The sequence below is a fragment of the Dromaius novaehollandiae genome, chromosome 17 (genome assembly GCF_036370855.1).
Source record: "Dromaius novaehollandiae isolate bDroNov1 chromosome 17, bDroNov1.hap1, whole genome shotgun sequence".
In the NCBI taxonomy this organism is placed as follows: domain Eukaryota; kingdom Metazoa; phylum Chordata; class Aves; order Casuariiformes; family Dromaiidae; genus Dromaius; species Dromaius novaehollandiae.
In genome coordinates this window covers 283,524-300,065 of record NC_088114.1, presented here as the reverse complement: position 1 = coordinate 300,065, position 16,542 = coordinate 283,524, and the positions used below count along the sequence as shown (strand labels likewise).

The following is a 16,542-nucleotide window of genomic DNA, read 5'->3' as shown; positions in this document are numbered from 1 at the left end:
TTTACTGCGCGGTCGGAGGAGCGCGGGGGGGGGGGGGGTCTCCTGTGTCAGCTCGGGAGCGTGTCGGGGAGCGGGGGGAGGAGGGTCGTGGAGGGGCGGGGGCAGTGTCGGAGCTGAGGCGGGGCCGGTCGCGGGGGTGTCGGGGGAGCCCCGGGCCGGTGGTGGGGCTGGCGGGGCCGCGCTCGGGGCTCTGCGGCCGTTTCCGGGGGGACAGGGGGGAAGGGGAAGCGGGGCGGGACGGAAAGGAACGGAATGTGCCGAGGGTCAAAGGTGCCCCAGCGCTGCGGGTGGGGGGCGGGAGTTGGGGTGCGGGACTGCGGGGAGCCGTAGCTTTCGGCGCGGCATGCCGGGAGCAGTAGTCTTCCGGCACTGGGCTTCCGGGCGGCCATGTTGCTTGGCATGGCATGCCGGGAGCAGTAGTCTTCCGGCACTGGGCTTCCGGGCCGCCCTTTTCGCGTGCACGGTATGCTGGGAGGTGTAGTCTTCTCAGGCGGGGCTACTGGGTGACCATGCTGCGCCTCTCGAGGTGGCCCCGCGGGGGGGGCGGCGGCGGCAGGTCCCTGCCAGCGGGGTTCCCAGCAGGCGGCCGCGTGGCAGGCCAGGGGCTGTAGTGCCCGCTGGGTCTGTTCCTTACTGGACATGTGTCACTCACGCCTGAGTCCCCACAGGTCACGGGGGACAGTGGAATGCCCCTGTTTTTCCCCGGTACAGGGCAGGAAGTGTTTTCCATCTCCGATGGTGTTGCAAGACAACCTTGGAAGCTCAGAAAGAGTGTTCCTGCTGTTTAAACTAGGCAGATGAGGAGGAACACACCCCCCCCCCCCCATTTCCTGGGAGGAAATAATTCTTTAATCAAGGCCATGCTAGAAGTGCTAAAGCCTTAAAGAAATAGTAAATCAAAATGTTTTGTTTTCTATGTAGACGTTGCCGATTTAGCAAAGGAATTCGAGGTATCCCCGAACTGAACTGTCCTCATTATAATACAAGAAAATCACGCCCATAGGTCAGAAAGACCTGTGCCCGGGTGAAGACCCCTCCCCTGAGCATGCGTAGTTTTAAAATGGTGTGTAAGCAATATTAGAATTGTATGTAAATCACTAACCAACCGGTGTAAGAGGGAAAGTTGCAAACCTTGCAACTTGTATAAATGCTACTTGGAAAGCCGGGGCGGGGGGGGGGGGAAGTTGCGCTTGATTTGTGGGGAAAACACCGAGCAGCCAGGCTTGCACAACTCTGAAATAAATAAGCAAATGTCTCTCCTGAGCGTGTCATTATTGGCTTAGTGCACAGCGGGCAACGAATCCGCTTTTCGGACAGCAGCGTGACCAGGCAGGGTTGTCCCCGGGGGCTGGGGCTGTCCCTCTTGGAAATGGGGAGGGCGGGAAGAGTAGGAGGGGTGCTGCGGGCTCCTGGGGGTCGTAGCTTTGCTCAGGATTGGGGCCGGTTAGGCAGCTGCTGGGAGGAGTGGCGGTGCTGGGAGGGCACGGTGCGGAGCTGTCCTGCTGTGCAGCGCAAGGGAAAGTCGACCAGCACCGTTGCTGTCCGAGGACCCTGGAACAGCCCGAGAGACCCTGGAACAGCCACCCCACGGACACCGTGTCACTGCCTCGCAAGGCCACTGCATGCAGGTACGTTTGACTACATCGGGCAGAAGAAATGTAAGCCGAAGGATCAGGGCAAATAGCTGCTTGTCTAGGTTTGTTACCTAGCGACGCACTGGCAAAGCTTTTTATGAACACCTGTACTCGATCGAGTGCGTATTCATTCTGTGAATATTAATTACTGCCAGACCGCGTACGTCACTGATGCTTTAAAGCAAGTCCGTGGCGCTGGGGTAGCACGTGTAGTGGAGGCTAAATGCAGTAATACCTCGTTTTGATGTTGTTCTCTTATACGAAAGCACTTGGAGCAGATTAAGACATTTCTCGTCCTATTTTGTTTATTGAGTGGGCCCTGATACTGGGGAGAAGCTGCCGTGAAGCAGACCTAGTAGTCAGCTTCCTTAGAGAAGGCGTCTTGTCCTGTATTTGAGGGCTTCCGGTACGTTTTGACAGACAGTAGTGAGTGACGGGTTTCCTTTGGAACCCCCGGGGAGCAGAAAGTTCTGCCGGGAAGGCAAAATGTTTCTTGCGGCTGGGTTGGAAGAAGCTGGCTGCTGATGCAAGGCAGTGACAATTCTGGGGAGTCGCGGGAAGTTTTGAAAAGACGGTCGTTCCCTTTTCTAGAAGGCTATGCACTTCGGTTCCTAATAGCTGTAGTAATGAAGCCAGGTAAGCGTTCGGGAGGAGCCCAAGCCACTTTTGTCTAGCGAGTATTTTGCAAGGGGGGCAGGAAAGCGCTGCGCCCTGCTCCTTGCTGCCCTCGCGTGTCTGAAAGGCGGCACTGCACGCGGGAGGGGGGGCGCGCTCACGGCTGCCCTCGCGTGTCGACAAGGCAGCACTGCAGCCGCCGGCGGCCACCGCTGCGTACGAAGACCGTTGCGGGCAGCCGGCGCACACGTGCGCGCTGCCGGTCGCCGCGTTGGCCGCTATTCTGCGCTCTCTCGGGGACGGGTAAGCGCAGGGGCCGCGCTCGTGCCCCCTGCCCGGTGCTCACGGACCGGGAGCGCTTTTCCCGAGAGGGCTTTTCCTTCTCGGTGCTTCCTGGGGGCGCGGGGACGGGCAGTGCCGTCTCGGAGCTGCTCCGCGGCGCTCTCTCCCCGGGGCAGCCCCAGCGCCTGCTCGCTGATGCCCGCCGCTCTCTCGGGCGCGGGCAGAGCAGCCTCGGGGCGCTCGCTGCTCGGCCTGAGCGCCGGGGTGGCGCGGCGGGCTGCGGTTGGCGCGCGGGAGCCGGCCGGCTGCAGCGCGGCGCTGCGACCACGCGAGGGTGGGGCCATTGCGGGTCTGGGCTGCCTCGCGCTCCGCTCCCCCGCCCCTCGCGCTCCCCCCGCCCCTCGCGCTCCGCTCCCCCCGCCCCTCGCGCTCCGCTCCCCCCGCCCCTCGCGCTCCGCTCCCCCCGCCCCTCGCGCTCCGCTCCCCCCGCCCCTCGCGCTCCGCTCCCCCCGCCCCTCGCGCTCCGCTCCCCCCGCCCCTCGCGCTCCGCTCCCCCCGCCCCTCGCGCTCCCCTCCCCCCGCCCCTCGCGCTCCGCTCCCCCCGCCCCTCGCGCTCCGCTCCCCCCGCCCCTCGCGCTCCGCTCCCCCCGCCCCTCTCGCGCGGTCCTGGGCCGGCGCACGCGCGGTGCGGCGGCGCGAGCCCTGGGCGGCCGGCGCACGCGCGGTGCGGCGGCGCGAGCCCTGGGCGGCCGGCGCACGCGCGGTGCGGCGGCGCGAGCCCTGGGCGGCCGGCGCACGCGCGGTGCGGCGGCGCGAGCCCTGGGCGGCCGGCGCACGCGCGGTGCGGCGGCGCGAGCCCTGGGCGGCCGGCGCACGCGCGGTGCGGCGGCGCGCAAGATGGCGGCGAGCAGGGCGGGTGTTTTGGCTGGACGGCGGCGGGCGAGGGCAGAGGCAGGCTGGAGTCGAGCATGTGGGGGCCGCGGTGAGGCGAGCGTGTGCCTTCGGGTGGCCGCGGGTGTCGGGCTGTGTCCTGCCAGCCGGGGCCGTCGCTGCGTGGAGGCGGCGGGGCGGGGGGGGGGAGTCGGGCCGGGGGCCGCGCCGCGCCGGGTGTGCGCGGCGCCGGGTCTGCCGGAGCGCGGCTCTGACTCTCCCTTTTGCGTGTGTCGCCTGTAGGGCCCCGGTTCCTCCCCAGCGCGGGCCGGGGCGTGCGCTCGCCCCTGCGGACGCAGCCTGGAGGAGTGTGTGGGGGGTGTCTGCGCGGGGGTCTGGATGTCTCTAGCAGCGGCACGGCAGCCTGATGCCTCCTCTCGTCTGGGACGCGGGGTCCTTGGGGAGTTCCCTGCTGCCTCCTCTGGCGTTCTCTGCGAGCTCATAGATCCCTCCACCTCCTCTCCTCCCCCCCCCCCCGCCCCGCTCCCCTGTCTGGTGGGGTGGGAGACCGGTGGCTGCTCCCGCCGAGCTGAGAGCCACGTAGGGCACCCCTGTGTGCTCACTACGCATCTGGGATGGCACCCCTGCCCTGAGGGCCCCGCAGAGTCCCACCCTTCCTGCAACCAGCCCCCCCAGAGCCATTAAACCACCCACAAATCCTGCCCCAACACCCCCACAGGCCCCAAAATGCCTCCGAGCCCTGCCGCAATGTTGTCACTGACTCCAGACCTTCCCCTGCACTCTGTGCAAGGCCCCAAACATTCCTCAAACTGCTGCCAGACCCAGTGCCTGCAGCAGTGAGGTGTTCTAACAAAGATGGGGTGCGATGTGCGTCTCCGCCTCGACTCAGTCCCGCTTTAGAGAAACAGGAAGTTACAGCACTTCCTGGTGAAGAGTGTTGATGGGTGAATGTGCGGATGACAAAGAGACTTTTCTCTCTTTTCTTCTGAGCCGCCTCTCAGAAGCCTCTGTGTGTGCACGATGTGGCTGATCTGGGATAATCGTGCTGTGCGCAGTGCTTAAGGAGAACATTGCCCTAAAATGGAGGGCTAAGGAATAGCCTAAAAAACCTAAAAGGCTCGGGAAGAGCCAAAGAGAACACCGATGGGCTCTGGGAAGCCCCAGTGATGCTAGCGAAAACAGCGTGGCTTTTAGGCACCTCCTCAGAGCAGCAGCAATGTCTCGCTCCAGCCTATGGGACAATGGGGACTCTTAATTACCGCCTTGAATTACCACAAGTGTTGCAAAAGCAGAAGGGACTAGGGAGCATGCAGAGCAGGTTATGGACTATATGTCAAGTTTAAACAAGCAACAAGCCCCTCTGCAGACAGAAACAGGTTTAGCCCTAAGTAATAGACGAAGGTAGCTGTGAGTAACGTGAAGCGAAGCGGTGACGTCAGTCACCCCGAAAGCCTCGGAGAAGCGGTCTGAAAATCTGGTACCCTCGCGGCCTCGGCAGTCTTTTTGGTTTGTTTGGCAGGGTAGCCCACCGAAGGGGGACATCTCGAAGAGAAGCAGCAAGAGCTGGGGGTCCGGTGGTTCATTTTGGTCGTCGCCTGTGAGGCCAGCATGCAAGAGTAAGAGGAAGCTAGGAGCAGTCTCAAAAAGGTAATAGGTCTGAAAGGGAGACAGGCAAATCGAGGGCTGTCATTCCTCCACGTAGTTAAAGACCGAGAGAGTTGTCGGTTAAGCGCATGCATACGAGGGTTTGCGAACAGTAACAATAACACTGAAGCGGAATAAAAATAAGGTTTCGTGGAAGATGGCGTTAGGAAGGTATTAGGCGACGTGCCCGCCTGCCTAATAACCTAGCCCTAATTGCTGTGTGTAACGTTTCCAGACCGTTTACCCTGCAACGTATGGTGCAAAGTGCCGTATTAAGACCTTTTCCTTAAGGAAAAGAAGAAGAAAAAAAGAAAAAAAAGGGGGGAAAAGAAAACAGGGTAAAGAGAAAAAGATCATGCATAAACCTAAGCGTTTCACTGGAAGTAAAACGCGAGTTTATCGCTTCCTTACAGAGGTGGAACCAAGGACAGCAAATGCTGACGAGGAGAAGAGACGGACGAGCATTTGCTTGCGGTTAATACCGAAGGGAGGGGATGAAACAAGGAAGCCAGAATGCAGCGGCCCCTCGATATCACCAGGAACTGCTATAGGAGGAGGCGTTCTGGCACGGGTAACTAGGGTAAGTATGGCTAATGACCGTTAGCAGTTATTTCGGCCTCCCCGAGGCAGCGCTGAGGACTGAGTAACCCGTTCCTGCCCTGTGGCTGCTGTTCCCTGTATCTGCCTTAGCTTTGCTTTGGCTGTTTCTCTTTTGTTTTGTTATCGTACACGCAGCTACGGAAAGGAATAGATGTCATACTTACTTTTTTAGATTAATTGCCACGGCTGAAGTTGAAGAGACCAAGAAACGTAAGCCGCAAAGGGGCACATCTTGAAGAGAGGGGGCTAGACCTAGCGATGCAGTTGTTCGTTTTGGTCGTCGCCTGTGAGGCCAGCATGCAAGAGTAAGAGGAAGCTAGGAGCAGTCTCAAAAAGGTAATAGGTCTGAAAGGGAGACAGGCAAATCGAGGGCTGTCGTTCCTCCACGTAGTTAAAGACCGAGAGAGTTGTCGGTTAAGCGCATGCATACGAGGGTTTGCGAACAGTAACAATAACACTGAAGCGGAATAAAAATAAGGTTTCGTGGAAGATGGCGTTAGGAAGGTATTAGGCGACGTGCCCGCCTGCCTAATAACCTAGCCCTAATTGCTGTGTGTAACGTTTCCAGACCGTTTACCCTGCAACGTATGGTGCAAAGTGCCGTATTAAGACCTTTCCCTTAAGGAAAAGAAGAAGAAAAAAAGAAAAAAAAGGGGGAAAAAGAAAACAGGGTAAAGAGAAAAAGATCATGCATAAACCTAAGCGTTTCACTGGAAGTAAAACGCGAGTTTATCGCTTCCTTACAGAGGTGGAACCAAGGACAGCAAATGCTGACGAGGAGAAGAGACGGACGAGCGTTTGCTTGCGGTTAATACCGAAGGGAGGGGATGAAACAAGGAAGCCAGAATGCAGCGGCCCCTCGATATCACCAGGAACTGCTACAGGAGGAGGCGTTCTGGCACGGGTAACTAGGGTAAGTATGGCTAATGACCGTTAGCAGTTATTTTGGCCTCCCCGAGGCAGCGCTGAGGACTAAGTAACCTGAGGGGCTCTGGCCTGGGTTGGGGCAGAAGTGCAGGCAGGCGGGATCAGGCATTTTCCTCTCAGCTCTCCGAGCTGAATCCTAGCCCTGAAGGAAAAAGCACTGGGGGGAGGCTACTCGGACACCTGCCATGTCGAGGGCAGGGGCAGGAGCTGACCCTTCCCCGACGGACGGACGTACGGACAGACGCTGGTGCGGCGGTGACTCTTTGGATATCGTAGGTAAGGGGAGGCACGCTGGTGCCGAGCTCCAGGGCGGTTTGCCTGAACACGATGCCTGAGGCAGGAGGTTACGCATTGTGTCCGGGGCTGGGAGCTGGTCCCCGAGTCCCATGTACTTGGGAGTGCCTGCGCTTGCCAGGGTGCCCGGTGCTGTTCCCAGAGCTGCGGGGAATTTCCCTTGCGTTGCCTGGACCCTCGGGGCTCTTGGGGGTGTTTCCCCTCATCGCGAGGGCTGCCAGAGCCCCTCCAGGGCTGCGTGAGGTCCCCGAACCGCTCCCGGATTTGCTTTTGGCACTCCGCAGTGTCGCTCGTGTGCCTGGGGCAGCCTGCAGGCGCCATCCTGTCAGCCGCGTTGAGCCCTGCGGCGTGCCTGGTGACCCCTCTGGTGTGCGCCAAGGCCCTTCCTCTGTATTTTGGTCTGCCCCAGAGCCCTGCACTTGCCCTCTGATGCCCTCAGGACCCCTCAGTTCACATTCTGGGTTGCCCCCGAGCCCTCTGCGTGCCTTTCGGTGCGCCCTGTGGCCCCGTGTGTGTTTTGCGGCACGCCGCAGAGGTCTCTGTTTAGCTTTTTCTCCTGTCCTGGAGTTTTCTGGGTGCTTCTGGGTGTGCCCCAGGGCCCTCCTTTTGGTGCCCCCCGAGTCACTCTGTTTGCTCTATCGTTCTTTTTTTTTTTTTTTCTTGACTTGTGTTGCACCCAGAGCTCTCGATTTGTTCTCTTGTGCTCCGCATACTCCCCTTTCCGCACTCGACACCCCAGGCAGGGCTCTCCCTTCAGCTCTCAGCAAGCTGCTGTCAGGAGAGTGGGGGTGCCTCTGCTGCCCTGGCAGCCCCAGCTGTCCCTGAAGGGGCTGATGGCCAGGCCCCCTGCCCAGTTCCTGCAGGCCCACAGCTGCGGGCCCTGGGGCTGGGATGAATGCCAGGGGGAGCTGGGTGGCAGGACAGGCCCCAGGTGGGGCTGATGGCAAGGGCAGGCCCACATTTGGGGGCTGGGGCCGCAGCTGGGGGGAGCTGGCGCTGGGGCAGGAGCTGGGCAGCGGAGCTGCCACGGAGCACGGCCCTTCGGGCCCAGCCCGGCGGCCGCCCCGCGGAGGAGGTGAGCGAGGCCGGGGGAGGCGCGCTGCAGGCTGCGGGTCCCGCATGTGCCGGGGGTCCCGGCGGCTGGGAGCGTCCCGGGGCCACGGAGGCGGGGGGAGGAAGGGGGTGCGCCGGGGCTGTGGTGCGGTTTACTGCGCGGTCGGAGGAGCGCGGGGGGGGGGGGGGTCTCCTGTGTCAGCTCGGGAGCGTGTCGGGGAGCGGGGGGAGGAGGGTCGTGGAGGGGCGGGGGCAGTGTCGGAGCTGAGGCGGGGCCGGTCGCGGGGGTGTCGGGGGAGCCCCGGGCCGGTGGTGGGGCTGGCGGGGCCGCGCTCGGGGCTCTGCGGCCGTTTCCGGGGGGACAGGGGGGAAGGGGAAGCGGGGCGGGACGGAAAGGAACGGAATGTGCCGAGGGTCAAAGGTGCCCCAGCGCTGCGGGTGGGGGGCGGGAGTTGGGGTGCGGGACTGCGGGGAGCCGTAGCTTTCGGCGCGGCATGCCGGGAGCAGTAGTCTTCCGGCACTGGGCTTCCGGGCGGCCATGTTGCTTGGCATGGCATGCCGGGAGCAGTAGTCTTCCGGCACTGGGCTTCCGGGCCGCCCTTTTCGCGTGCACGGTATGCTGGGAGGTGTAGTCTTCTCAGGCGGGGCTACTGGGTGACCATGCTGCGCCTCTCGAGGTGGCCCCGCGGGGGGGGCGGCGGCGGCAGGTCCCTGCCAGCGGGGTTCCCAGCAGGCGGCCGCGTGGCAGGCCAGGGGCTGTAGTGCCCGCTGGGTCTGTTCCTTACTGGACATGTGTCACTCACGCCTGAGTCCCCACAGGTCACGGGGGACAGTGGAATGCCCCTGTTTTTCCCCGGTACAGGGCAGGAAGTGTTTTCCATCTCCGATGGTGTTGCAAGACAACCTTGGAAGCTCAGAAAGAGTGTTCCTGCTGTTTAAACTAGGCAGATGAGGAGGAACACCCCCCCCCCCCCCCCATTTCCTGGGAGGAAATAATTCTTTAATCAAGGCCATGCTAGAAGTGCTAAAGCCTTAAAGAAATAGTAAATCAAAATGTTTTGTTTTCTATGTAGACGTTGCCGATTTAGCAAAGGAATTCGAGGTATCCCCGAACTGAACTGTCCTCATTATAATACAAGAAAATCACGCCCATAGGTCAGAAAGACCTGTGCCCGGGTGAAGACCCCTCCCCTGAGCATGCGTAGTTTTAAAATGGTGTGTAAGCAATATTAGAATTGTATGTAAATCACTAACCAACCGGTGTAAGAGGGAAAGTTGCAAACCTTGCAACTTGTATAAATGCTACTTGGAAAGCCGGGGCGGGGGGGGGGGGAAGTTGCGCTTGATTTGTGGGGAAAACACCGAGCAGCCAGGCTTGCACAACTCTGAAATAAATAAGCAAATGTCTCTCCTGAGCGTGTCATTATTGGCTTAGTGCACAGCGGGCAACGAATCCGCTTTTCGGACAGCAGCGTGACCAGGCAGGGTTGTCCCCGGGGGCTGGGGCTGTCCCTCTTGGAAATGGGGAGGGCGGGAAGAGTAGGAGGGGTGCTGCGGGCTCCTGGGGGTCGTAGCTTTGCTCAGGATTGGGGCCGGTTAGGCAGCTGCTGGGAGGAGTGGCGGTGCTGGGAGGGCACGGTGCGGAGCTGTCCTGCTGTGCAGCGCAAGGGAAAGTCGACCAGCACCGTTGCTGTCCGAGGACCCTGGAACAGCCCGAGAGACCCTGGAACAGCCACCCCACGGACACCGTGTCACTGCCTCGCAAGGCCACTGCATGCAGGTACGTTTGACTACATCGGGCAGAAGAAATGTAAGCCGAAGGATCAGGGCAAATAGCTGCTTGTCTAGGTTTGTTACCTAGCGACGCACTGGCAAAGCTTTTTATGAACACCTGTACTCGATCGAGTGCGTATTCATTCTGTGAATATTAATTACTGCCAGACCGCGTACGTCACTGATGCTTTAAAGCAAGTCCGTGGCGCTGGGGTAGCACGTGTAGTGGAGGCTAAATGCAGTAATACCTCGTTTTGATGTTGTTCTCTTATACGAAAGCACTTGGAGCAGATTAAGACATTTCTCGTCCTATTTTGTTTATTGAGTGGGCCCTGATACTGGGGAGAAGCTGCCGTGAAGCAGACCTAGTAGTCAGCTTCCTTAGAGAAGGCGTCTTGTCCTGTATTTGAGGGCTTCCGGTACGTTTTGACAGACAGTAGTGAGTGACGGGTTTCCTTTGGAACCCCCGGGGAGCAGAAAGTTCTGCCGGGAAGGCAAAATGTTTCTTGCGGCTGGGTTGGAAGAAGCTGGCTGCTGATGCAAGGCAGTGACAATTCTGGGGAGTCGCGGGAAGTTTTGAAAAGACGGTCGTTCCCTTTTCTAGAAGGCTATGCACTTCGGTTCCTAATAGCTGTAGTAATGAAGCCAGGTAAGCGTTCGGGAGGAGCCCAAGCCACTTTTGTCTAGCGAGTATTTTGCAAGGGGGGCAGGAAAGCGCTGCGCCCTGCTCCTTGCTGCCCTCGCGTGTCTGAAAGGCGGCACTGCACGCGGGAGGGGGGGCGCGCTCACGGCTGCCCTCGCGTGTCGACAAGGCAGCACTGCAGCCGCCGGCGGCCACCGCTGCGTACGAAGACCGTTGCGGGCAGCCGGCGCACACGTGCGCGCTGCCGGTCGCCGCGTTGGCCGCTATTCTGCGCTCTCTCGGGGACGGGTAAGCGCAGGGGCCGCGCTCGTGCCCCCTGCCCGGTGCTCACGGACCGGGAGCGCTTTTCCCGAGAGGGCTTTTCCTTCTCGGTGCTTCCTGGGGGCGCGGGGACGGGCAGTGCCGTCTCGGAGCTGCTCCGCGGCGCTCTCTCCCCGGGGCAGCCCCAGCGCCTGCTCGCTGATCCCCGCCGCTCTCTCGGGCGCGGGCAGAGCAGCCTCGGGGCGCTCGCTGCTCGGCCTGAGCGCCGGGGTGGCGCGGCGGGCTGCGGTTGGCGCGCGGGAGCCGGCCGGCTGCAGCGCGGCGCTGCGACCACGCGAGGGTGGGGCCATTGCGGGTCTGGGCTGCCTCGCGCTCCGCTCCCCCGCCCCTCGCGCTCCCCCCGCCCCTCGCGCTCCGCTCCCCCCGCCCCTCGCGCTCCGCTCCCCCCGCCCCTCGCGCTCCGCTCCCCCCGCCCCTCGCGCTCCGCTCCCCCCGCCCCTCGCGCTCCGCTCCCCCCGCCCCTCTCGCGCGGTCCTGGGCCGGCGCACGCGCGGTGCGGCGGCGCGAGCCCTGGGCGGCCGGCGCACGCGCGGTGCGGCGGCGCGAGCCCTGGGCGGCCGGCGCACGCGCGGTGCGGCGGCGCGAGCCCTGGGCGGCCGGCGCACGCGCGGTGCGGCGGCGCGAGCCCTGGGCGGCCGGCGCACGCGCGGTGCGGCGGCGCGAGCCCTGGGCGGCCGGCGCACGCGCGGTGCGGCGGCGCGCAAGATGGCGGCGAGCAGGGCGGGTGTTTTGGCTGGACGGCGGCGGGCGAGGGCAGAGGCAGGCTGGAGTCGAGCATGTGGGGGCCGCGGTGAGGCGAGGTGAGGCGAGCGTGTGCCTTCGGGTGGCCGCGGGTGTCGGGCTGTGTCCTGCCAGCCGGGGCCGTCGCTGCGTGGAGGCGGCGGGGCGGGGGGGGGGAGTCGGGCCGGGGGCCGCGCCGCGCCGGGTGTGCGCGGCGCCGGGTCTGCCGGAGCGCGGCTCTGACTCTCCCTTTTGCGTGTGTCGCCTGTAGGGCCCCGGTTCCTCCCCAGCGCGGGCCGGGGCGTGCGCTCGCCCCTGCGGACGCAGCCTGGAGGAGTGTGTGGGGGGTGTCTGCGCGGGGGTCTGGATGTCTCTAGCAGCGGCACGGCAGCCTGATGCCTCCTCTCGTCTGGGACGCGGGGTCCTTGGGGAGTTCCCTGCTGCCTCCTCTGGCGTTCTCTGCGAGCTCATAGATCCCTCCACCTCCTCTCCTCCCCCCCCCCCGCCCCGCTCCCCTGTCTGGTGGGGTGGGAGACCGGTGGCTGCTCCCGCCGAGCTGAGAGCCACGTAGGGCACCCCTGTGTGCTCACTACGCATCTGGGATGGCACCCCTGCCCTGAGGGCCCCGCAGAGTCCCACCCTTCCTGCAACCAGCCCCCCCAGAGCCATTAAACCACCCACAAATCCTGCCCCAACACCCCCACAGGCCCCAAAATGCCTCCGAGCCCTGCCGCAATGTTGTCACTGACTCCAGACCTTCCCCTGCACTCTGTGCAAGGCCCCAAACATTCCTCAAACTGCTGCCAGACCCAGTGCCCGCAGCAGTGAGGCGTTCTAACAAAGATGGGGTGCGATGTGCGTCTCCGCCTCGACTCAGTCCCGCTTTAGAGAAACAGGAAGTTACAGCACTTCCTGGTGAAGAGTGTTGATGGGTGAATGTGCGGATGACAAAGAGACTTTTCTCTCTTTTCTTCTGAGCCGCCTCTCAGAAGCCTCTGTGTGTGCACGATGTGGCTGATCTGGGATAATCGTGCTGTGCGCAGTGCTTAAGGAGAACATTGCCCTAAAATGGAGGGCTAAGGAATAGCCTAAAAAACCTAAAAGGCTCGGGAAGAGCCAAAGAGAACACCGATGGGCTCTGGGAAGCCCCAGTGATGCTAGCGAAAACAGCGTGGCTTTTAGGCACCTCCTCAGAGCAGCAGCAATGTCTCGCTCCAGCCTATGGGACAATGGGGACTCTTAATTACCGCCTTGAATTACCACAAGTGTTGCAAAAGCAGAAGGGACTAGGGAGCATGCAGAGCAGGTTATGGACTATATGTCAAGTTTAAACAAGCAACAAGCCCCTCTGCAGACAGAAACAGGTTTAGCCCTAAGTAATAGACGAAGGTAGCTGTGAGTAACGTGAAGCGAAGCGGTGACGTCAGTCACCCCGAAAGCCTCGGAGAAGCGGTCTGAAAATCTGGTACCCTCGCGGCCTCGGCAGTCTTTTTGGTTTGTTTGGCAGGGTAGCCCACCGAAGGGGGACATCTCGAAGAGAAGCAGCAAGAGCTGGGGATCCGGTGGTTCATTTTGGTCGTCGCCTGTGAGGCCAGCATGCAAGAGTAAGAGGAAGCTAGGAGCAGTCTCAGAAAGGTAATAGGTCTGAAAGGGAGACAGGCAAATCGAGGGCTGTCATTCCTCCACGTAGTTAAAGACCGAGAGAGTTGTCGGTTAAGCGCATGCATACGAGGGTTTGCGAACAGTAACAATAACACTGAAGCGGAATAAAAATAAGGTTTCGTGGAAGATGGCGTTAGGAAGGTATTAGGCGACGTGCCCGCCTGCCTAATAACCTAGCCCTAATTGCTGTGTGTAACGTTTCCAGACCGTTTACCCTGCAACGTATGGTGCAAAGTGCCGTATTAAGACCTTTCCCTTAAGGAAAAGAAGAAGAAAAAAAGAAAAAAAAGGGGGGAAAAGAAAACAGGGTAAAGAGAAAAAGATCATGCATAAACCTAAGCGTTTCACTGGAAGTAAAACGCGAGTTTATCGCTTCCTTACAGAGGTGGAACCGAGGACAGCAAATGCTGACGAGGAGAAGAGACGGACGAGCGTTTGCTTGCGGTTAATACCGAAGGGAGGGGATGAAACAAGGAAGCCAGAATGCAGCGGCCCCTCGATATCACCAGGAACTGCTACAGGAGGAGGCGTTCTGGCACGGGTAACTAGGGTAAGTATGGCTAATGACCGTTAGCAGTTATTTCGGCCTCTCCGAGGCAGCGCTGAGGACTGAGTAACCCGTTCCTGCCCTGTGGCTGCTGTTCCCTGTATCTGCCTTAGCTTTGCTTTGGCTGTTTCTCTTTTGTTTTGTTATCGTACACGCAGCTACGGAAAGGAATAGATGTCATACTTACTTTTTTAGATTAATTGCCACGGCTGAAGTTGAAGAGACCAAGAAACGTAAGCCGCAAAGGGGCACATCTTGAAGAGAGGGGGCTAGACCTAGCGATGCAGTTGTTCGTTTTGGTCGTCGCCTGTGAGGCCAGCATGCAAGAGTAAGAGGAAGCTAGGAGCAGTCTCAGAAAGGTAATAGGTCTGAAAGGGAGACAGGCAAATCGAGGGCTGTCGTTCCTCCACGTAGTTAAAGACCGAGAGAGTTGTCGGTTAAGCGCATGCATACGAGGGTTTGCGAACAGTAACAATAACACTGAAGCGGAATAAAAATAAGGTTTCGTGGAAGATGGCGTTAGGAAGGTATTAGGCGACGTGCCCGCCTGCCTAATAACCTAGCCCTAATTGCTGTGTGTAACGTTTCCAGACCGTTTACCCTGCAACGTATGGTGCAAAGTGCCGTATTAAGACCTTTCCCTTAAGGAAAAGAAGAAGAAAAAAAGAAAAAAAAGGGGGGAAAAGAAAACAGGGTAAAGAGAAAAAGATCATGCATAAACCTAAGCGTTTCACTGGAAGTAAAACGCGAGTTTATCGCTTCCTTACAGAGGTGGAACCGAGGACAGCAAATGCTGACGAGGAGAAGAGACGGACGAGCGTTTGCTTGCGGTTAATACCGAAGGGAGGGGATGAAACAAGGAAGCCAGAATGCAGCGGCCCCTCGATATCACCAGGAACTGCTACAGGAGGAGGCGTTCTGGCACGGGTAACTAGGGTAAGTATGGCTAATGACCGTTAGCAGTTATTTCGGCCTCTCCGAGGCAGCGCTGAGGACTGAGTAACCCGTTCCTGCCCTGTGGCTGCTGTTCCCTGTATCTGCCTTAGCTTTGCTTTGGCTGTTTCTCTTTTGTTTTGTTATCGTACACGCAGCTACGGAAAGGAATAGATGTCATACTTACTTTTTTAGATTAATTGCCACGGCTGAAGTTGAAGAGACCAAGAAACGTAAGCTGCAAAGGGGCACATCTTGAAGAGAGGGGGCTAGACCTAGCGATGCAGTTGTTCGTTTTGGTCGTCGCCTGTGAGGCCAGCATGCAAGAGTAAGAGGAAGCTAGGAGCAGTCTCAAAAAGGTAATAGGTCTGAAAGGGAGACAGGCAAATCGAGGGCTGTCGTTCCTCCACGTAGTTAAAGACCGAGAGAGTTGTCGGTTAAGCGCATGCATACGAGGGTTTGCGAACAGTAACAATAACACTGAAGCGGAATAAAAATAAGGTTTCGTGGAAGATGGTGTTAGGAAGGTATTAGGCGAAGTGCCCGCCTGCCTAATAACCTAGCCCTAATTGCTGTGTGTAACGTTTCCAGACCGTTTACCCTGCAACGTATGGTGCAAAGTGCCGTATTAAGACCTTTCCCTTAAGGAAAAGAAGAAGAAAAAAAGAAAAAAAAGGGGGGAAAAGAAAACAGGGTAAAGAGAAAAAGATCATGCATAAACCTAAGCGTTTCACTGGAAGTAAAACGCGAGTTTATCGCTTCCTTACAGAGGTGGAACCAAGGACAGCAAATGCTGACGAGGAGAAGAGACGGACGAGCGTTTGCTTGCGGTTAATACCGAAGGGAGGGGATGAAACAAGGAAGCCAGAATGCAGCGGCCCCTCGATATCACCAGGAACTGCTACAGGAGGAGGCGTTCTGGCACGGGTAACTAGGGTAAGTATGGCTAATGACCGTTAGCAGTTATTTTGGCCTCCCCGAGGCAGCGCTGAGGACTAAGTAACCTGAGGGGCTCTGGCCTGGGTTGGGGCAGAAGTGCAGGCAGGCGGGATCAGGCATTTTCCTCTCAGCTCTCCGAGCTGAATCCTAGCCCTGAAGGAAAAAGCACTGGGGGGAGGCTACTCGGACACCTGCCATGTCGAGGGCAGGGGCAGGAGCTGACCCTTCCCCGACGGACGGACGTACGGACAGACGCTGGTGCGGCGGTGACTCTTTGGATATCGTAGGTAAGGGGAGGCACGCTGGTGCCGAGCTCCAGGGCGGTTTGCCTGAACACGATGCCTGAGGCAGGAGGTTACGCATTGTGTCCGGGGCTGGGAGCTGGTCCCCGAGTCCCATGTACTTGGGAGTGCCTGCGCTTGCCAGGGTGCCCGGTGCTGTTCCCAGAGCTGCGGGGAATTTCCCTTGCGTTGCCTGGACCCTCGGGGCTCTTGGGGGTGTTTCCCCTCATCGCGAGGGCTGCCAGAGCCCCTCCAGGGCTGCGTGAGGTCCCCGAACCGCTCCCGGATTTGCTTTTGGCACTCCGCAGTGTCGCTCGTGTGCCTGGGGCAGCCTGCAGGCGCCATCCTGTCAGCCGCGTTGAGCCCTGCGGCGTGCCTGGTGACCCCTCTGGTGTGCGCCAAGGCCCTTCCTCTGTATTTTGGTCTGCCCCAGAGCCCTGCACTTGCCCTCTGATGCCCTCAGGACCCCTCAGTTCACATTCTGGGTTGCCCCCGAGCCCTCTGCGTGCCTTTCGGTGCGCCCCGTGGCCCCGTGTGTGTTTTGCGGCACGCCGCAGAGGTCTCTGTTTAGCTTTTTCTCCTGTCCTGGAGTTTTCTGGGTGCTTCTGGGTGTGCCCCAGGGCCCTCCTTTTGGTGCCCCCCGAGTCACTCTGTTTGCTCTATCGTTGTTCTTTTTTTTTTTTTTTCTTGACTTGTGTTGCACCCAGAGCTCTCGATTTGTTCTCTTGTGCTCCGCATACTCCCCTTTCCGCACTCGACACCCCAGGCAGGGCTCTCCCTTCA

General features: G+C 59.9%; 1 long non-coding RNA gene across 1 annotated transcript in view; it reads left to right on the top strand.

The window, feature by feature from the left end:
* The first annotated feature begins 1,451 nt into the window (after positions 1-1,451).
* LOC135330182 (uncharacterized) overlaps positions 1,452-16,542 on the top strand; it is a 56,517-nt gene continuing 41,426 nt past the window's right edge. Inside the window, exons 1-11 of the long non-coding RNA XR_010391993.1 lie at positions 1,452-1,628; positions 4,942-5,069; positions 5,480-5,646; positions 5,839-6,002; positions 6,413-6,579; positions 12,905-13,032; positions 13,443-13,609; positions 13,802-13,965; positions 14,376-14,542; positions 14,735-14,898; positions 15,309-15,475. This is a non-coding gene — a long non-coding RNA (uncharacterized LOC135330182). The remainder of the gene's footprint in view (positions 1,629-4,941; positions 5,070-5,479; positions 5,647-5,838; positions 6,003-6,412; positions 6,580-12,904; positions 13,033-13,442; positions 13,610-13,801; positions 13,966-14,375; positions 14,543-14,734; positions 14,899-15,308; positions 15,476-16,542) is intronic.